The 20626-nt window shown below is 33.7% G+C and overlaps 1 pseudogene; it reads right to left on the reverse strand.

Annotated features, from left to right (window-relative positions):
* Positions 1 to 2179: 2179 nt before the first annotated feature.
* Positions 2180 to 16578, reverse strand: LOC131164346 (beta-amyrin 16-alpha-hydroxylase CYP87D16-like; annotated as a pseudogene).
* Between the last annotated feature and the right edge of the window lie 4048 nt (positions 16579 to 20626).

The following is a 20626-nucleotide window of genomic DNA, read 5'->3' on the forward strand; positions in this document are numbered from 1 at the left end:
AAAAGTATCATTCATCCCCTATAAATATTCATGCTTGTGTTATCTCTAAAGCATGTAGTGTTCATGGCTCAGTATTGGAATAAAAATACTATTATTCTTTCGTGTTTATGTTTTTATTCATGGTATTAGAGCCATTGTGAATACTATGTCACAAAAAGAAAATAAAAATCCTAGCCACTGTATTATCCATATCACCATTATGTACACTACGTCACAATGCTACATCATAGCATGGCGCAATTACAGATGCAAAAGTCATCAACAGATCAACTACCTTCGAAAAGAAGATCAGGCAACAATAGTCGAACATATCTGCACCCTCAAATGTTGCTCTTCATTATATTTCACAACAAATTTTGCCTCCAACCTCAGCAAAGTTTGCGGGAGGGAATTAGCAACACACTCGCCTCAATCAATTCTATCAATGAAGGCATCAATTCAATCTATGAAGACATCAATTCCACCCATAAAGACACTTTAATTCCATCCATGAAAACACTTCAACAAATCCCTCACCAATTAAAGAAGATTTCAAACATTCAAACTGTTGCTACACACTTATTGAAGATCTGATTCCAATCTTCAAGGAACCTCAAAGAGCCAAATTTTTTGAAATTCAAAATATCACAACTGTATCATTTATCCCCTATAAATGCCCATGTGTTTCCTCTCTAAAGCATGTAGTGTTTACAACTAAGTATTGGAACAAAAATACTATTGTTCTTCGTATTTTTGTCTTTCTGTATTAATCACTCATAGTTGTTGACAGGATCAGAGTGAGAAGTTAGTCATTCATTATTAGTAATGAATGACCATAATGAATTAGCATAACAACAAATTAAATACATACAAATTCAACTAAATTCTTGTAACTTTGATGATACAATTGGCACGCAAGCAGGCGTGGATAGGCTCATGGATAGCAATCACCTATTATTATTATTTTTCAATTAAAAGATAGTAAAAGACGTCATTTGGCTTCAATCCTTTGCTTTTTAAATGTATATCTCTTATATGACCAATCACTTTTATTAGTATCACAGAAAAACTAAAAATAAATTAAAAAGTCTGAGAGAATCCAAAAACATATGAAAGGAAAACTCTAAATAAATACATAAAAAATTTCACTTTCATGCAATGAATTCTAAATATCTGCATATTAATCATTTAAGGAGGTAGGAGCGTCTGAGTGAGAATTACCCTTAGAGCCCTTTGTATGAGCAATAGTGCTACTGCTACTACAACACTTGAAGGGATTCATTAAAAGCTTTCGGGTTGAAACGATTAAAGTAGCCAAAAGCAATGGGAAGGTTTCCCTGGGGGGATAATTAGGTGGCGTGGCATATATTGGCATCCCAATAATATTTGTATCATTTTCAATAATTTTTTATTTGTGTCAGTTGTTATTATGATCGATGGTAGAACATACTATTGTTTTTTTAAGCCTATATATTAGTGGTTTAAACCACTAGGAAAGGAAATTTTTCTTCTACAAGCTTGGTGAAAACATCCCTAACTTTTTGCTCCAACTTAGTTGAAAGCCTATTACATGGTTCAAACATTAGTAGTCTACCTCTGGCTTGGGCATGGAATTAGGGACTATTGACCACCAAGCATATGTAAACATCAATTTTAGATTTTCATATGACAAGTCCGCTTAATCACTCATAGTTGTTGATGGAAACATAATGAGAAGTTAGTCATAACTATTAGTAATGGATGACCATAATGAATTAGAAAAACAACAAATTAAATATATACAAATGTAATTCAACTAAATTCTTTTAGCTTGACATCTGATAATATCATATTGAAATTGATTTACTTTCTGTAATTATGTGAGTATTAACAAGTTGGCAGACTTGGAGATCAAAAGAGGCCCCACAAGTCACCCAAGCCTCCCAAGCTAGTGCAGATTATGGCATGGTGGCTAATTGCCTAATTGCTAGTAATCGAAGGATTGAGGTCTAAATGTGGTCAAATTTTTATTGCATCACATATTTGAAAAGTACTTCTTGGCAATTTATAGCATCCCAATAGTTACTTTAGTAGTGTAAACAACTGTACTACATAAAAGCATTCATAGATAATCACTTGCTATCTCTAATATTTGAGTATTGCCAGATGCCATCTATAGAGATTTGGCCATAATTGCATTGTGGCAAATATGTTGCGGTGTTCATTTGAGCTTTTCAAAAACCTTAATAAAATAGCCATTTCCAAACCCTAAGACCGGTGACCGAGCCACTTCTCCTCCTTTGACTTTATTCCACTTACATATCATTAGTAATTCCAAAATCCAAAGGTTAGTTCGCTCTTGCACACGTGCATCTGCAACCACTTGAGTGAACACAATATAATGAAGAATAAAATGAGTAACTTGTAATTGGTGACCAAGACATGTAGGAACACTGCCATTAACACTCAACTGAACTCAACTCTAGCGCATGCCCTTGATCCCCCACCAAATGGAATGAAATTTCACGCTGTCAAGATTGCTCCTATATCCTACTTTTTTTTTTTTTTCAATTTTTAATATCGAAAAAAAAGTTGTAATTAAAATATCTAATTATAAAGGGTGAGAGAGAGAGAGAGAGAGAGATACCTTCCATCGCAAAGTATTGAATGTTAGTGGGTCTTCATAAGTGTCTGGGTTTAACTGAATGGATGATGGAACTACCATAATTGTCCATCCTTCTGGAATTGTATATCCTATTTTTAATTTTAAAATTAGTAGTAACTATTATTTTTAGTAATTAATAAATATTAAAACTATAACAATTCATTATTGTATGTACATATATTACTTGTTGCATTCTCCTAGTACTAGTTGCATCCCAATTGGATGCCTATCTGTGCCTGACTGAATATTTTTTGTACAATTGCAACAATATTAGTTTTATATTTCTGGAGTTACATGTTGACTCGTTTGAGTTTAAACACTAGGCATTAGATTTGAGGGTGAGGTAGTTTTCTCACCATACTACTATCTCCTACTGTGTAATTCACAAATAAATAGTCTTAAATAGATTTTAATATATATATATATATATATATATGTATGTATCTATGTATACACACACAACACAGCATAGCACAACACAAATATACTTACCATTTACATGGATATCTTTAATTACTTTCCTTAAAATCCCAGGAGCAACACTAGCCATTCTCAACACCTCGTTAATCACCTGGAAACAATTAATCCAATTTAATCATGAACCCATTAAAAACTTGTCTCAAATTGTACGTTAATTAATAAGTAACTATAAAAATTAAAGGAACATTAATTAATTGATCTCTAAGTGTGTGTGTGCATGAACATCAGGACTCACTTGGTGCGTATAGGTCATTGATTTATACTCCTTCCATGTCAACCTTGTTTCCTTGCTACTTCCTCTTTTTTCAAGAATTTCCTCATTTTCCTTCTGTTATACATGTACATATACAAAGAAACATATAAATATATCATTGATAATACATAGATCCAGGGTTGGGATTGATATGTCAATGCAAAAGTTCCACTAATTCTAAATGGCATGAGGATGAGATTGATCTAAGTAGAGATCTAAGTGCATCGTACGTACGCACATACCTCTAGCTGTTGCACCACAAAAGGATGGTCCGTGAGTAAGATGATGGCTAGAGTCAAGGTGGAAGAGATGGTCTCAAAGCTAGCAAGAAGCAAGCCAAACATCACCACAGTTACGAAGTCGTGCGTTAAGAATGCCTCTTTTTTCATGTCATCAAGCACTTGGTCCAACTAATCACCTCTTCGTTTTTCCGACGATGCCCTTCTTTCTTTTATCATCTTCTTTATCATCTTCATTGCTTTCTTCTGGTTTTGATACATATACATATACATACATGCATACATACATACATACATCCATATATAGATACATATATGTATAATTTTCATCATCAAGCGTGTGCATGAAAAAAAAACTAATTGGTTAATTGAAGTGTAAAAAGGGTAGTCTAGTGCACAAAGCTCCCATGCATGTGGAACATTGGGAAGGGCTGGACCACAATGAGGTCGATAATATGCAGTTTTACCTTATATTCTTACAAGAAGTTGTTTCCACGATTCCTAGGTCTCATGGCAACAACTCTATAGTTGCAACTTGATCTCGTTAACTTGTGATTGTGTGTGTGTGTGTGTGTGTGTGTGTGCGTGTGTGTAAGAAGTTTACTATATAGATAGATATGCATAAACATAGACAAACCTGAAGGCATCTATGGAAGGCTGTGCCAGGGATGTTAAGAGGGAAGGACATGAGACCTTGTAAGAAGTTTGTGAAATTCACACCAAGGTTTTCCTCATGCTCTTTTGGTTCATACCCAAACATCTGTTTTGCAGTAGCATCAAATATCATCTACAAAAGTTCAAATATCATCACAATGGAAGCTAAAAGTGCATGGTATATATGTTGAAACATCAAACTTTACATACACATGCATACCTATATACATAGGTATGTACGTACATGTATAGATATGTTGGTAGATATGTACCACAGAAAAGGCATGTTTAATTTCTAATGGTTGGGGAGCGGCTAGCCAGGTGCGGAGGCTTTCAATGGAGATGTCTTGGAGTTGGGAGAGGAGGGTGTGTTTGAGGACATCATGACCGAATTGGGAGAGGACCAAGCTCCTAAGGTACCTATGGATGTGGCCATGGGAATTGGTGGATCCTTCTTTTTTGGAACCCTTCTCGTGCCCAAGAAGCTTTGCAAAGGAGTCCAAGTACCATAACTCCACCAACCTCCCCTCTTGTTGTAGTATAAAATGATTGAACTCTGCATCCGATGATACCACCATTGCTCTCCCTACCAAGCTTGTTTTGAATATACGCCCATATCTACCATTTCCAAAAAGTATACACACACATGTATATAAAAATTAATTAATTATCCAAGACAAATATATTGAAAAAAAAAAAAAAAAAAACAGCTGAATATGTTTGTGTATATGTTCATGCACATAAAAACACATGGAACATTTCCATAAAACCCAAGTGTAACCAAGTTTGTTGACTTCATTTCTTGTGGACTTCTATGACGTTATGGAAAGTAAATTCATCTCATTTGTAACTTACTCAGTGACCAAGTTGCCTAGAAAAATTATTCGTCTTCACCTTATAAAAATAATGATATTAATAATAACAAAATGAATAAGTGTGCTGGGTGTGATGAATTGAAAGCTCTCTCCAATGAGGGGAAGGCCCATGGAGCCAAGGGGGAGCCACCCATTGCACCTGGGGTTTTTCCACTTGTAGGTCCAGTGGGTTATGACTATAACAATCAAGCCCAAAAGATATAAGCCTAAAGGCAACATCATTTTGGCAGCAAGATCCCACTACAATGCACTTAACGAGCAAGCTAAAAATGAAGAAGAAGAAGAAGAAGAAGAAGAAGAAGTGTTCATGCATGCAAGGATTGGCTCACCATCATGAAGCAGCGCAACGACTTTTATACGACATTCATTCATATCTAAATGTCAAATTAAGTATAGGTGGTAGCTAGGGCGACGTGTATTAATGTTGTTCCATAAATATTTCTTGCGTAGGAAGTGATTAATTAATTAATTTATGCTGATATCAGGTCTACAGGTCAATGCTTTTATCTTTAATTAGTAAATTCATTGTAAAATTATCCTTCTAAGTAATTTCAATGGATGTCATTGTTCGAAATGGGTAGCTTGTTTGTTACGTGTGAAGTTTGAAAAGGATTTGTATCTAGTCAATATATGTTTGTTGGCGTGGCCAATGGGAAACCTATATCCATCATTAGAGTCCTCATCGTCACCATCATCATCATCATTATTATTATTATTATTATTATTATTATTATTATTATTATTATGATCTTAATGAGAGTTTGGGCCTCCCAACCTTGCTTGTTAATGCGTAGGTTCTCTTTAGCACGTATTAGAAAATTGAAGTTTTTAATCCTGCAAGTCAACTAGCGTAACAAGCAATCACATTTCGAAATTAAGATCGGGCTACGGTTTTGTTGGATCAAGAGTTTGAGAAAATAGAAGAAAAGGAAGACGATAAAAAAAATTAAATTAAATTAAATTATACATAATTTTCTATTTATGTCAAATATTTTTAAACATGTTGTTTCTCTTTAGTTTCATTCTGAAATAATGTATTTATTTCATTTAACTATAAATTGTTACAAAATGAACCTAACATCGGGGGAGGGAAGGAGAGAGAAATAGACAATGAAGGATAGAATTCAAATGTTCAAGAAGATTATATTGACAGGCGAGCACACTACTGTGTAGGATCCACTATTGCGGTAGTCATAGCAGATCTTCACACATACATTTCTCTTAACTTTCTTGATAATTTAATGTTTTAATAATCAATTCATTTATGCAGCAATTTCTTTTTATTTTTATTTAATTTTACAAATGATGTGCATGTTTTTTCTTTAATATATGTCTACAAGTTAAAGAGATTTTGTGATTTACTTTCTTTTTCACATTATCTGTTAATTTATGCTTAATGCATGCTGCTCAACTGCTTTATTTGTAGTATGCAATTAATGCATGGTACCCTGAGCCATTCACATTTAACAGCCACAACATAGAAGGTCATAACATATATTGTTTTATGAAAACAGACAATTGCCCTTAGAGCCGGATTTGTATGAGCAATAGTGCTACTGCTACTACAACACTTGAAGTGATTCATTAAAATCTTTCTGGTTGAAATGATTGAAGTTGCCAAAAGCAACGGGAAGGTTTCGCTGGGTGCATAATTAGGTGGCATGGCATATGTTGGCATCCCTATAATATTTGTATCATTTTCAATAATTTTTTATTTGTGTCAGTTGTTACTATGATCGATGGTAGAACATACTATTGGTTTTTTTAAGCCTATATCTTAGTGGTTTAAACCATTAGGAAAGAAAAATTTTCTTCTACAAGGTTGGTGAAAACATCCCTAACTTTTTGCTCCAACTTAGTTGAAAGACATCAATTACATAGTTCCAACATTGGTAGCCTACCTCTAGCTTGGGCATGGAGTTAGAGGCTATTGACCACCAAGCATATGACAAGTTCGCTTAATCACTCATAGTTGTTGATGGAAACATAATGAGAAGTTAGTCATAATTATTAGTAATGGATGACCATAATGAACTAGCATAAGAACAAGTTAAATATATACAAATGTAATTCAACTAAATTCTTTTAGCTTGAGGTCTGATTATATCATATTGAAATTTATGTACTTTCTATAATTATGTGAGTATTAACAAGTTGGAAGACTTGGACATAAAAAAAGGCCTCACAGGTCACCAAAGCCTCCCAAGCTAGTGCAGATTACGGCATGGTGGCTAATTACCTAATCGCTAGTATTCAAAGAATTGAGGTCTAAATGAGGTCAAATTTTTGTAGCATCACATATTTAAAAAGCACTTCTTGGTAATTTATAGCATCCCAATAGTTACTCTAGTAGTGTAAACAACTGTACTACATAAAAACATTCATAGATAATCACTTGCTATTTCTAATATTTGAGTATTGCTAGATGCCATCTATAGAGATTTGTCCATAATTGCATTGTGGCAAATATGTTGCGGTGTTCATTTGAGCTTTTCAAAAAGCTTAATAAAATAGCCATTTCCAAACCCTAAGGCCAGTGACCAAGCCACTTCTCCTCCTTTGACTTTATTCCACCTACATATCATTAGTAATTCCAAAATCCAAAGGTTAGTTCGCTCTTGCATAGGTGCATCTACAACCACTTGAGTGAACACACTATATTGAAGAATAAAATGAGTAACCTGTAATTGGTGACCAAGACATGTAGGAACACTGCCATTAACACTCTACTGAACTCAGCTCCAGCGCATGCCCTAGATCCCCCACCAAATGGAATGAAATTTTTCGCTATCAAGATTGCTCCCACATCATGTTTTTTTTTTTTTTTTTCATATTCAATATAAAAAAAATTGTAATTAAAATATCTGATTATAAAGGGTGAGATATATATACATATATATATATATATATAGAGAGAGAGAGAGAGAGAGAGAGAGAGAGAGAGAGATACCTTCCATCGCCAAGGATTGAATGTTAGTGGGTCTTCATAAGTGTTTGGGTTCAACTAAATGGCTGATGAAACTACCATAATTGTCCACCCTTCTGGAATTGTATATCCTATTTTTAATTTTAAAATTAGTAGTAACTATTATTTTTAGTAATTAATAAATATTAAAACTATAACAATTCATTTTTGTATATTTGTTACTACTAATAAATATTAAAACTACTAATAAATAAAAATAATAGTTCCTACTAATTTAATTAAAGTCTTTAAAATAAAAATAATATTTACTACTAATAAATATTAAAACTATAACAATTCATTATTGTATAACAACTCAAAACCCAAATTGTTAAGCCCATTTGCTAAAATCATTGACGGACTACTGCTTGATTTCTCTCTAGTCAATATATATTTGTTGGCTTGGCCAGTGGGAAACCCATATCCATCATTAGAGTCCTCATCGTCACCATCATCATCATCATCATCATTATTATTATTATTATTATTATTATTATTATTATTATTATGATCTTAATGACAGTTTGGACCTCCCAACCTTGCTTGTTAATGCGTAGGTTCTCTTTAGCAAGTATTAGAAAATTGAAGCAAATTGTATTAGTTTAAGCTCTATGTTGCGGCATGATTTAATATGTAAGGTCACTATTTTTATAACCTATAGTTTACAAAATTCAACCAACATTTAATAAACAAACAAATAAAAAATGATTAGTGACTTGATTAAAATAAAATAAATATTTAAGTTTGACCAAACCACTGTTTTTAAAAATTTTATAATCAAATTGAGAGATAACGCATCTTCCATCACATACCTTTCACTACTCTTTCCTAAACTTTTACAACTATTTGTAAGAGACAATAATTTAAAAAAGAACAAATTTTAAATTGCATCACATTATTTTAACTTCCAACATCATAAATATGAAACTATTAAAGTGGTAGTTAATATTCTAAAAACCTTAAAATATTAAATTTAACTTATACTTAATTAAAATAAAAACAATAATTATTAAACAAACATATCCTACGTAAAGAGCAAGCTCACCTACGCATGCGGGGTGACAGAGTCATGCCTCAAGGGCCCCACTGCTCCCATGCACAGCCCCCATCTTGACTTATCTTACTGCTGCACCATTTTATTTAGATTTCCCAACTAATGCTCCTTAATGTATATATATATATATATATATATATATATACATTTTATTTTATGCATTGATGCTTTGACGAAAGGAATAAAAGGAAAGAAAAGGCACTTACATCAATATTGTATGGCTATCTTTGTGGAAATGGTACAAGGTACATCATGATTCATTTAATTTATTTATCCTTACTTGGTTATAGTTTATAAAATATGCTAAAGAACCTTCTTATAGGAATTATCTAACAAGTGGTAGCTAAGTCTTAAGGTCAAAGCGTATTTTATAAGCCTACAAAACTTTTGATCAAACGTCATCAAAGTGGCTTTCCAAATAACATGATTCTAATATGATAAGAGGGAACTAAAAGTTTTAATTTCATAGTGGATACCTGTAACCAATACTATCATGCCTAACATCTAAATTAACGAAACTATGATCGTAGTTGGCGAGGGCACCTAATTTTGGGAAAGAAGTAATTGGAATATTTTTTATTCGATATGCTTCTTAAGTTTAATTCGTCATGTATTTTAATTAAACAACATTAAAGTTGTAAGGTTTTATGGGGTAAATCAATGACATGTCATTATCTAACTTAAATGATGGATGTGATGGTACATTGTATTGCTCAATGAAAGTATAACTGAAAGTTATATTAGGTCTTGTTAGCGACTCTTGGCTTGCTTATAGCCATCATTCCAATTTCTTTTTTAAGCCACATGTCTAATATTCCTAAGTTCGAGGCTTGTAACCTCCTATATTGTAAGGAACAAATACTCACCATGATAGGATATTTAGACTTAGATCTATGCCTCTATGTCAAAGAATCTCAAAATCCAACTAACATAAGTCTGTCTTAGTTTAATTTAGCATATTTTTTCTCAGGTTGATTTAGCAAAAAAAAAAATGTCTAATTTAGAAAAATAAGGAGTAAAAAGTAAATTAAAAATGATTAATTAAGGGTCTTCTATCTTTTTCTGATCCATGTTGTGTTTGAAGCTTTTTAGAATCTTAATATACATTTCAGAGCCCTAAAACTCTCTTACTATCAATACAAGGGCATATCCTTGATTGGAATATCCTCCTTAAATCAAGAGTATGAAAAAAAAAAAAAAGTGACCAATACAATTTTATAATAGCGGAAGGAAAAATTTTGTATATTGTGGGGAATTTTTGAAAGGAAGGCAACATTTTAGCTCTCTTTTCCCAACGTTAAAAAAAAAAAGAAAAACAAAAACAAACAGAGCAAGACAAGACTTCTAAAGGACACAAATTCATGTTCAAGAAAGATGGGAGAGTTACACTCAACATTGGAGAAAATAGTACACGTTCAATGGAGAGAGAGAGAGAGAGAGAGAGAGAGAGAGAGAGAGAGAGAGAGAGAGAGAGAGAGAGAGAGAGAGAGAGAGAGAGTTATGTTTAACAAAAAGGAGAGGAAGAGGAAGGCAAGAAGAATCATTATTCTCTGTATTTTAGAATTCTTTTGATATTATTAATAGGATATATTCGAACAAGGTAAATATTTTATATTCTTTGTTCTCTTCTTTTTGTATATTCTTCCATGATAACATGACAAGCATGCATGAATTTTAGATGTTCATGGTTGTTTATTCTAGTTTGCTCTTGATTGCACCATTTATTCATCTAAAAATATATTAGTTTATGATTTCCCTTGTTCCTTTATTGCTATGTATTCTTTTTTAGGTTATTGCTCTGGGTAAGGGAAGTAGAAAAAGGGAGGGGGGGTGAAAGTCTAGATAACTAGACCCAAGGATAGAGTAAAGGAGGGCACTAGTTTACTGTTTGGTGACGTTTATAGGTGTCCCATCAATATTAGATGGCTAGTGATAGGCAAACTTAATTAGTAAAACCATTAGAGGTGATTGGGGGGGGGGGGGGGGCTGGTTGACCACCCCTAGTTACTGTCTAGGCTGATCAACCACTCCGTGGGGGCCAGTCAACCACCCCAAGCTACATAGCCTGGAATAACCTCCTTTGTTTGCAATTTCCAGTTTTAGTCCATTAATGCTATAGTCTATATTCTTAGAACTTTACAAGTTAAAAAAAATTACAATCAAAGAATAAAAATTTAAACCAATATGAATTTAACTTTTTAAATCTTCTCTTGAATCTTCAACTTTGATGGTTTAATTATGTTAAAAATAACTTAAGTACTAGGCCATTAGAACACAATACTTTATTATCATCAAAACCAAGTTAATGAAACCTTAAGGCTAACACTATTTAGGTGAACTTAACGACACCCAAGTAAATCAAAGCTTAGAGACAACTCTATAGAACCTAAGAATGCAAGTAAAGACCAATAAAATTGTATTTAGATCACCATCCCTATTGAGACGTTGGATCATTGCTTTGTATGTGTTGATAGTTTGGAGACACTTGTGGGGACATAAGAGAGTAAAGCCTAAATTGCCATGTATAATCACCAACTAAATATATATCCTTTTACTTGTTTGGCAAGAATGTTGTTATGCTTGAGGTGTATAGGAGATCTTAAGATTTACCAACAAACATCGGCGCTCTACCTAAGCCTATCCTTTTAGGATTAGCTAGGGGCAAAGTAGTGATAGATCTTATGAAATCAAAGTCTCCTCGTGGGCACATGAAACACCCTAACTCAAGTCCTCTCCATTTGCAACCTATAGTGGGTGAGGATTGGAGTCCCTACTAGCTTAGGATTAGTGATAGTAGGACAATATGATAATATTCTATATTTATAACGTAGAACCAAGCCTACACGTAAAGAACCCTAAGCTCCATAACCGTAGAATAAAGCCTCGAAAATGATCTCAACTAGTAACCCATCAAATAAGAGAAAAGAGCTTCTTCCTTCTCCATGTGAGTCATGAAACTTTGCTTTGCACATGTTTGAATGCTTTTAGCCTATCTTTCCTAGTATGTAATTTGTTACATGATCTTTGATTATGGTACACTTTAGATGCAGCTCTAGTTAGGGACCCAAAAGGGGATGAAGAATTCAATGAAATATTCAATTTATGCAACCACTAAGTTGGTTTTTTAAAATGATTAGAGTGGAACACGACCAATGCATAGATTAAGGAAAAAATAAGAGTGGTAGATAGGATTTTATGATGATTTAGTTACCTAATATATGTCAACTTCCCAAAGTAAATAGTTTGATCTTTTCATTAACACCCTTAATATTACAATTACGATGACATACGTCATACCATTTTTGGAAAATCGCAAATAAATTGTATCATAGCACTAGGGACAACACAACTGTAACGACCCAAAAATTCATACTATTTTCTTTTACACACTGTCAAGCTATATAACATAACTCTGATATCCTGTGTATATATATACACATAACATCATCATGGCCCAGAGTGGGTGTCATGGTAACCTATGCATTCCATACATATATACAACCTATACAGTAGAAAACGAAAGTATCCAAACCATAACCCAAAATACATAATACCAGAGTACTATAGAACCACCCGTATTTGCATATACATTCTTTTCTCAAAATTCCCAAAATGCGGAGGACTCTTTCACCCACCCCAAAACTCACCCTAGTACTATGTCGACTTAGCTGCCTTCTCTATCTCTGAGTCGACCGTGTATGTCTCTTTGGGTTACCTGAAATGTTTATATCGTTGGTGTGAGACACCTCTCAATAAGGAAAAACATGTTATTTCTAGTGTGTGGTATATGAATTTAGACACAAAACATAACATTTTATTAAAATATAAATGAGATATTATGTAAAAGTATTTGTGCTACAACCCACATCTGTGTCATTTAAAATTCAATAATTTTGAGTTAATTATTCAAACGTACTTGTATCTATAATATATATAATCTCTATTTTCTTTGTATACTGTATATGTATATAGTTCTGAAAACTTCCTTGGATGTTCGTATGTCATGATTTAACCCTTTATGACAAGATTGTGCGACTCGTAGGCGGGACTAAACACTGGTTGGCCTACCAGTGCTAGTCTAACTATATACATATATATATATATATATATATATATATATATGTGTGTGTGTGTGTGTGTGTGTGTGTGTGTGTCTATAGCACGAAAGGCTCGCTCCACCTGGTTTGGACGCCAGGGAGCCCTCCACTCTACCTGTGGCATAATCGGCATTCAACACCATACTCTATCTGAGATTGCACTACTATACTATATAGCTATGGTACCGTGCTCTATAAACTGCTCTGTTCCATTAGGGTCTGATGCTAAATAATACTATATCTATATAATTTCAATTTGTTTTACCATGATTCTGTATCAATTGTATTTACCATGATGCTGTAATTCTCTGTATTAACCATGATGCTACAATATAACTATATATCTGTATCAACTGTATTTCTGTATGTCATGGTTTTATACAACACTGTATAATTATGGTTCTGTATAACTGACTCACTCAAAAAATGAGCAGCTCGGAAGTTATCCCAAGTATAGGTGTTCTATCGTGTAATATTCAGCCCAAGGGCTAGATCATGTCCTCAGGGAATGCAATTTAATCTCAAATTTTACATGTTTCCAATCAAAAAATAAAAGGTTACTGAACTCAATTCAGATTTGGAGTTTTCACGATTGGTTGAGATTTCCTTTGACAATTTAAACAAACACACAAATTAAACCCTAATCCTAGCATGCACTGAAATAAATAGCGAGAACGGACACCCTGCGTCTAATCAAGCAGACATCGAAATACGCGTTAAACTTTGGAATAGAAAAAACGGTAACTTTAAGACATAATTAAAACATGCAATAATGGAAACTCAAACAAACACTTACGCGAACGATAAAAACCGAATCCTTTACAAACTTAAAAACTTGAACCAAAATCAAAATTAAAAGGCAACCAAGAACTTGAACAAAAATTAAACCTCTAACGACTTGAACAATAACTAGACATGATAAAAATACGAACTTTAATAAGACTTAACCCTAAACTAATCGAGTTTCGACTAATTTAATTTCTTAAAAACAAAAACCCTTTTTTTTCTTTTGGTATTTTATTATTTTTTATTTTTTTTAAGAACTAAAGCCGACTTTAATAAAAAAAAAAATAACTCAAGGAATATTTAAATCTAATGCCAACTTTAATTAAGAGAAAGATAAATAAATAAATAAACTTCAATAAAAATAAAATCCCTTAGACAATTATTTGAAATCTAAAATTTTCAAATAAGCCTTAATAAAATTCTAACAATATCCAACTAACAATAATAAAAAGAAAGATGAGAGAGAGAGAGAGAGAGAGAGAGAGAGAGAGAGAGAGAGAGAGAGAGAGAAATAGTCGTCTTGCAGGTGGTTGTGGTCGTGGGTGCTGCTGGTGGTCTGGAAGAAGCTAGCAGCTGGGTTGCAGAGATGGCAGCTAGCTGGAGGTCTCGGCTGTGGCTGGTGTGGTGGCCGGAGATGAATGGTGGACGTCTGGAGGAAAGAGTAGCAGCAGAGAGGGGCCCAGTAGGTGTTGCAGCAGGCAAAGAACACAGCTGGCCGGAGCAAAAGGGAAGCTTCATGGGAAGCTGGTAGCATTTGCAGCTAGAATAGTGGTGTCTTCTTGGGTCTGTCGACCAGCAACAGCTGGGAAAATCATATGGTGGCTCAGTTGGTGGCTGGCCGGAGCAGCAGTAGGGGACCTCCTCGGGCTTGGGCAGCAGCTTCTATTCGGTGGGGCTTCACGGGAAGCTGGCAGCACGTGTAGCAGGTGACAGGGTAAAGAAACGAGAAAGAGAAGGAGTTCGGGTTGTAGGGAGAAGGAAGAAAAGAAAAGAGAAAGTGGGGAAGTGGAGAGGGAAGAAGAGGGAAGGGAAGGGAGAGAGAGAAATAGAGAGAGAGAGAGAGAGAGAGAGAGAGAGAGAGCTGGGAGAAGGGAGATTAGGAAGAGTGAGAGAGAGAGAGAGAGAAAGGAAAGGGAAGGGTGCGGGTGCGCTGGAAGAGGAGAGGGGGAAAAGAAGGGATATAAGGGGAGGGGGATGCCCTACGACCCGCCAAGAGGACCCAGAACACAATCCGACTCGGCTGTATGGCTGGCTCACATCACTATTTTTTTTATATTTTTTTGCTTTTTTTTTTTTCTTCTTTTTGTTTCTTAGCGAACAAAACCAATTTTGATCCTCTTGGACCTCGTTTATCTCAAAGTTCAAAACACAAAAGTTATAGATAATTTTCTCATCTTTATCTAAAATTTTGAATCCCCACGATTAGAGCTCAAACAGAACAGTTATGCACAAATTACAAACTGATGCCGATTTTAGCTCCTAATAATTTTTTTGCGATAAAAAAATACCAAAAATTCATAAATTACTCAATAAAACCCAGAGATTATAAATAGGACACTTTGTTACAATATTGTGAGTAATTAGGCATTTAATTAAAAATACAAACCCTAATGCACGAATTAAAATGCCTAATTACGCAGTTTGAGCGTGTAACCAAAATTGTTGTATAATCATGGTTTTGTAAGACACTGTATAATCATGGTTCTGTAAAACATTGCATATATATATATATATATATATATATATATATATATATATATATTCATAATTCTATAAAATACTGCATATTCATGGTGTAGACACCCCATTTTTACCAAAGCCCAATATTATTATTATTATTTTGCTATTATTATTATTTTTATTACTATTATTATTATTTTTATTATTATTCTTATTAGTGTTTTTATTATCTTTATTTTATTATTATTATTATTATTATTATTATTATTATTATTATTAGCATTAGTATATTATTATTTTTATTATCTTTATTTTTATTAGTAATGTTATCATTATTATTATTATTATTATTATTATTATTATTACTATTACTTTTAATATTTGTATTATTACTTTATTTTTATTAGTATTATTATTATTGTTATTATTTTACTGATAATATCTTTATTATTTTTATTTTTACTATAATTATTTATTATTATTATTATTATTATTATTAGTAGTATTATTATTATTATTATTATTATTATTATTATTATTATTATTTCCTTATTGATCCTTATATTATTATTATTATTATTATTATTATTACTATTTTCATTATTACTGTAATAGTAAAAGCAGAAAAAGAAAAGAAAAAGAAAAATAAAATGAAAAAGGAAGTTTTTTTTATATAAGGTGGGGCAGCGGAGGCCAAAACACAGGGAGCGCCGGGGGGCAGAGCCAAAACCCAAGAAAAGAAAAAGAAGAAAAAGGTCATCTTCTTCTCTAGCCGCAACAGCCGACCTCGAGCTCTTCTCTCCATCCTCTCTCTCACGACCACCATCGCCATCCTCCCTCTCCTGCTCTCTCCCATCCTCTTTCCTTTCCATTCACGGCTTCACCGTCTCCATAAACACAGTCGTGAGCCACATCCCGGAGCCCAGCACGGCATCACCATCGTCGTCACTCACTTTAGGCATCGCCATCAACCACCGTCGCCGTAGTGGACTTTAGCAGATCCAGAACCAGTCCTTGCCGCCGTCGTCGCCAACATCCCTCGCCGCCGTCATTCACCCACGCCTTCGCGCCGCTGGAAGACACGATGTTGGAGAGAGCCGCTGGAACCTTCACCGTCATTGTCATCTTCGACAACCCTTGCTGTCCTCCAGATCCCGACAGTAGCAGCGGTCATCAACTCCAGCTGCAGCATTCCCCTCAGGGCTCCTCTGCGCTCACTGCTCCCCAATAGCTGTCGCCGCTGCAACACAGCCACCAGCTACCCACACGGATCCTGCAACACCAGCAACCTGCTCCAAGCCAAACTCCGGCAGCACCCCACGGTAGCCCCTTAAGTCACTGCAACCACCAGCAGACAACTCCAACGGCGATACCCCACTCTGTAAGTACCCACTAGAAGCCCCAGTGTGCACACGCACACACACAACCACGTGTATTTTATTTTATTTTATTTTCCTTTTGTTTATTTATTTAGCTATTTGTTTACTTATTTATTTTTCTGTTTCTTTTCTTATTTTGATTTGTTTTAATATTTAAAGCCTAAGACTTCATTGTATAGGTACTTATATTAATATATTATTTGCCGTAGTATGTAATTAATATTCACAGCTAGACTTTTTATTGTATATACGTTAAAATTTTAAATATTGTGTTTTAAGTTTCATTTTATTATTGCGATATTTGTTTAGATTTTTTGTAGTAATTACTATAAATACTAATTGGTTTTCTCTTATTTTTGTAGGTTTCCTTTTTATTTGTTGGGGCTGGTTTCAATTTTTAAATTTTGAATTGTATATATGTTAAATAAGTAGTATTATGGTTAATTGAATATTATTGTTAAAGTTTTCGTTGTCATATATTTATTTAATAAATAGTATATTCGTATTTAGGGTTTTCTCTTTTATTGTTATAGTATTTGTTTTATAATTAGATATTCAAATTTAAATTGTGTCTATTATGTATTATAAAAGTAAGGTTTTTATTGTCATCATATCATGTGTAGATATTATTTAGGTTTTTATGCATGTCTAGGTTTCTTTACACTATTTAGGGTTTTGGTTATTATTGCACTCATTTTATATGTAATATTTGTATATTTAGGGTTGTATATTAACTTTGGTGACCATACACATTGTAGAAGTAAATTATTTCTATTTTTATTATTTACTTACTCTGTTATTATTTTCCATATTTTAATTCTAAATGATGTTTGAATTATTTCCATATTGTGTATGTTATTATCAATTGCATGTTAAGATTAAGGCAGGTATTGCGGTGTTTAGGTAGGTCTTTTATTACTAATATAATGATTGCTATAATTATTATATACCTATACATATGTATATTATTATTATCATACATATATTAGCGTACCGGTTATTTTATTATAATCATACATACATATGTCCAATATATATATATACTGAGGGAGTATTATTATGATCATGTATCATTATTACTAGTGTATAATCAATATACTGTAATTATTTAAGTAGTATCATTGTGATATTTTTACATAGCGTTGTATTATTGACACGATATTATTAGTATAGGGTTACTATTATAGTGATTTGTTTTTATAATTGTTACCATTATGGTTATTTTTTTTATTACTAATATTAAATATTCTTAGTATTTTTTTTTGTTTTTCGGGTATAGTTATATTTTGTATTATGTGTTACGATATCAATATTTATTTTATGTTATTATTTATTTTCGATGTTTATCCCTATGATTTTAATGCCGGGGTATGAGCCTTCGGGGTTCACGTACCTTTAGTTCTGAGAGAATATGTAAATATTTAGATTTTACATATATTTTTGTATTATTTATTTATTTATTTATTTATTCACTTTGCACGTGTATTAATAAATTTATTAGAGGAGTAATTTTAAAGACTTTTTAGATTAACTTAGGGATAATTCTAAATTAATTAGGTACCGTTCGTAAGAACGGGCGCGTAGGGGGTGCTCGTACCTTCCTATCTCGTAACCGAACTCCTGACCCCAGCTCTGGTAACGTAGACCTTTTCTACCCCTAACGGGGTAGTAATCATGTGTTCTAACCACACTAAAAGGTTAGTAGCAACTCCGACATTTTCTATTTTTTCTTGAAAATTAAAATTGATTTTTATTTCGCCGCCCGGGGCACACGCACCCTGGGATGTCGCGACACATGGTTCTGTAATATGAATTGCATGATTTTGTATAACACTGCACAAGTTGTATATCATAATTCTGTAAAAAATATATAATCATAGTTCTGTAAATATGTATAAAATTTTGAAATATTCCAGTACTTCTCATGCCACACAGTTAAGTAACACTCATTAAATATAATCTGTAATACTGTATAATTTCCATGCTCTGATTTATTCAAATATCATACTTTATAACTCATAATCAAATACTATGCTTTATTGGTAAAATTTCTAATTTAACTAGGATAACATATTTCCCTTACCTGGTTAGCTGTACTCGTTTACTGACTTCTAACTCACGCCTACGGTGTTCATGATTCCAAAACCCTGATATCACAACACCCTAATTTAATCAACTCAAGCTTCAACATATTTTCATCTAATACAGGAACTGGGTTCAAAAAAGCCTGATAATCATGAAAACCTTAAAATCATCTACTTACCCTGATTTTGGGATGGTGCTTGAACTTTTCAAACCAAAATTCTGCTCCAGCTAAGTTATAGAGAATTTCCCCAAGATCATCGTGGTAACTTCTGATCATCGAACTAGGGAAAAACAGAGCTGAAATCTTAGAGAGAAGGTGGAGAGACTGAATTTTTAGAGAGAGAAAGTGAAGAAAGCTAATTTTCTCGCCAAAATTTGATTTTCCGCATATCTATAGATAGCTGGCCACGTGGCTTCATCGATGAGAGACGTGGACTCGTCGACGAACCGAAGAAGGGAGTTCATTGACGAGGATGATGAGTTCATCGATGAACCAAAGGGTCTGAATATCCCCCTATCGGTACCTCTTCATTGACAAGGCACTCAAGCTCGTCCACAAACCGTATGTGGGCATTCGTCAATGAAACTAGTGGGTTTGTCGACAGACCGTACTTTTATTCCTTTTGAATTTTCCTTTTATTTCCTGGGTCTCTACATTCTCCCCTCCTTAGAAAATTTTGTTCTCAAAATTTGCTATCTATGCTATACACCAACCTTTGAGAAAAATTTGTTACTTATTTTTATTAATTACCCTCACTTGTGGCGGAGGAATACCGTGGTTACAATTAGGGTTCTAGGATATTAGAAGTATGTACATAAAAGAAAATTCTCACAAAACCAAAAACACTACATATCCTATGATCTAAAATACAACTTATACATACATTATCTTGCTCTGCATATAATAAAACCAAACTATATTTACTTTACCTAAATTATCACCATTCCGTTTCTGTCTAATGTTAGTCCCCACTAAACAGATGTGGGTATTTCTATCATATCTCCTCCTTTAACTCCCATGAGGCCTCCTCTACTGCATGATTCCTCCATAGGACCTTTACTAGTGGAATTTTCTTGATGTGCAACTCTTGTTCTTTTCTATCTAGAATCTGTACTGGTGTTTCCTCATATGGTAGAGTATCTCTAAGCTCTATCTCCTCGTAGCTGATCACGTGGGATGGATCTGGGACATGTTTCCTCAATATGAAAACATGGAATACATCATGAATCCTGGATAGAGCTGGTGGTAAAGCTAGCCTGTAACTGATTGAAGCCACTCTCTCAAGCATCTCGAATGGGCCAATAAACTTAGAGCTCAATTTACCCTTCTTCCTAAATCTCATGGTTCCTTTTAGCGGTGCTACTCTCAAAAATACCTGATCTTCTACATCAAATTCTGGCTTCCAACGATGAGTAATTGAGTAGCATTTCTGCCAACTCTGAGCTACACTGATTC

This window comes from Malania oleifera, chromosome 1, assembly GCF_029873635.1.
Source record: "Malania oleifera isolate guangnan ecotype guangnan chromosome 1, ASM2987363v1, whole genome shotgun sequence".
Classification (NCBI taxonomy): domain Eukaryota; kingdom Viridiplantae; phylum Streptophyta; class Magnoliopsida; order Santalales; family Ximeniaceae; genus Malania; species Malania oleifera.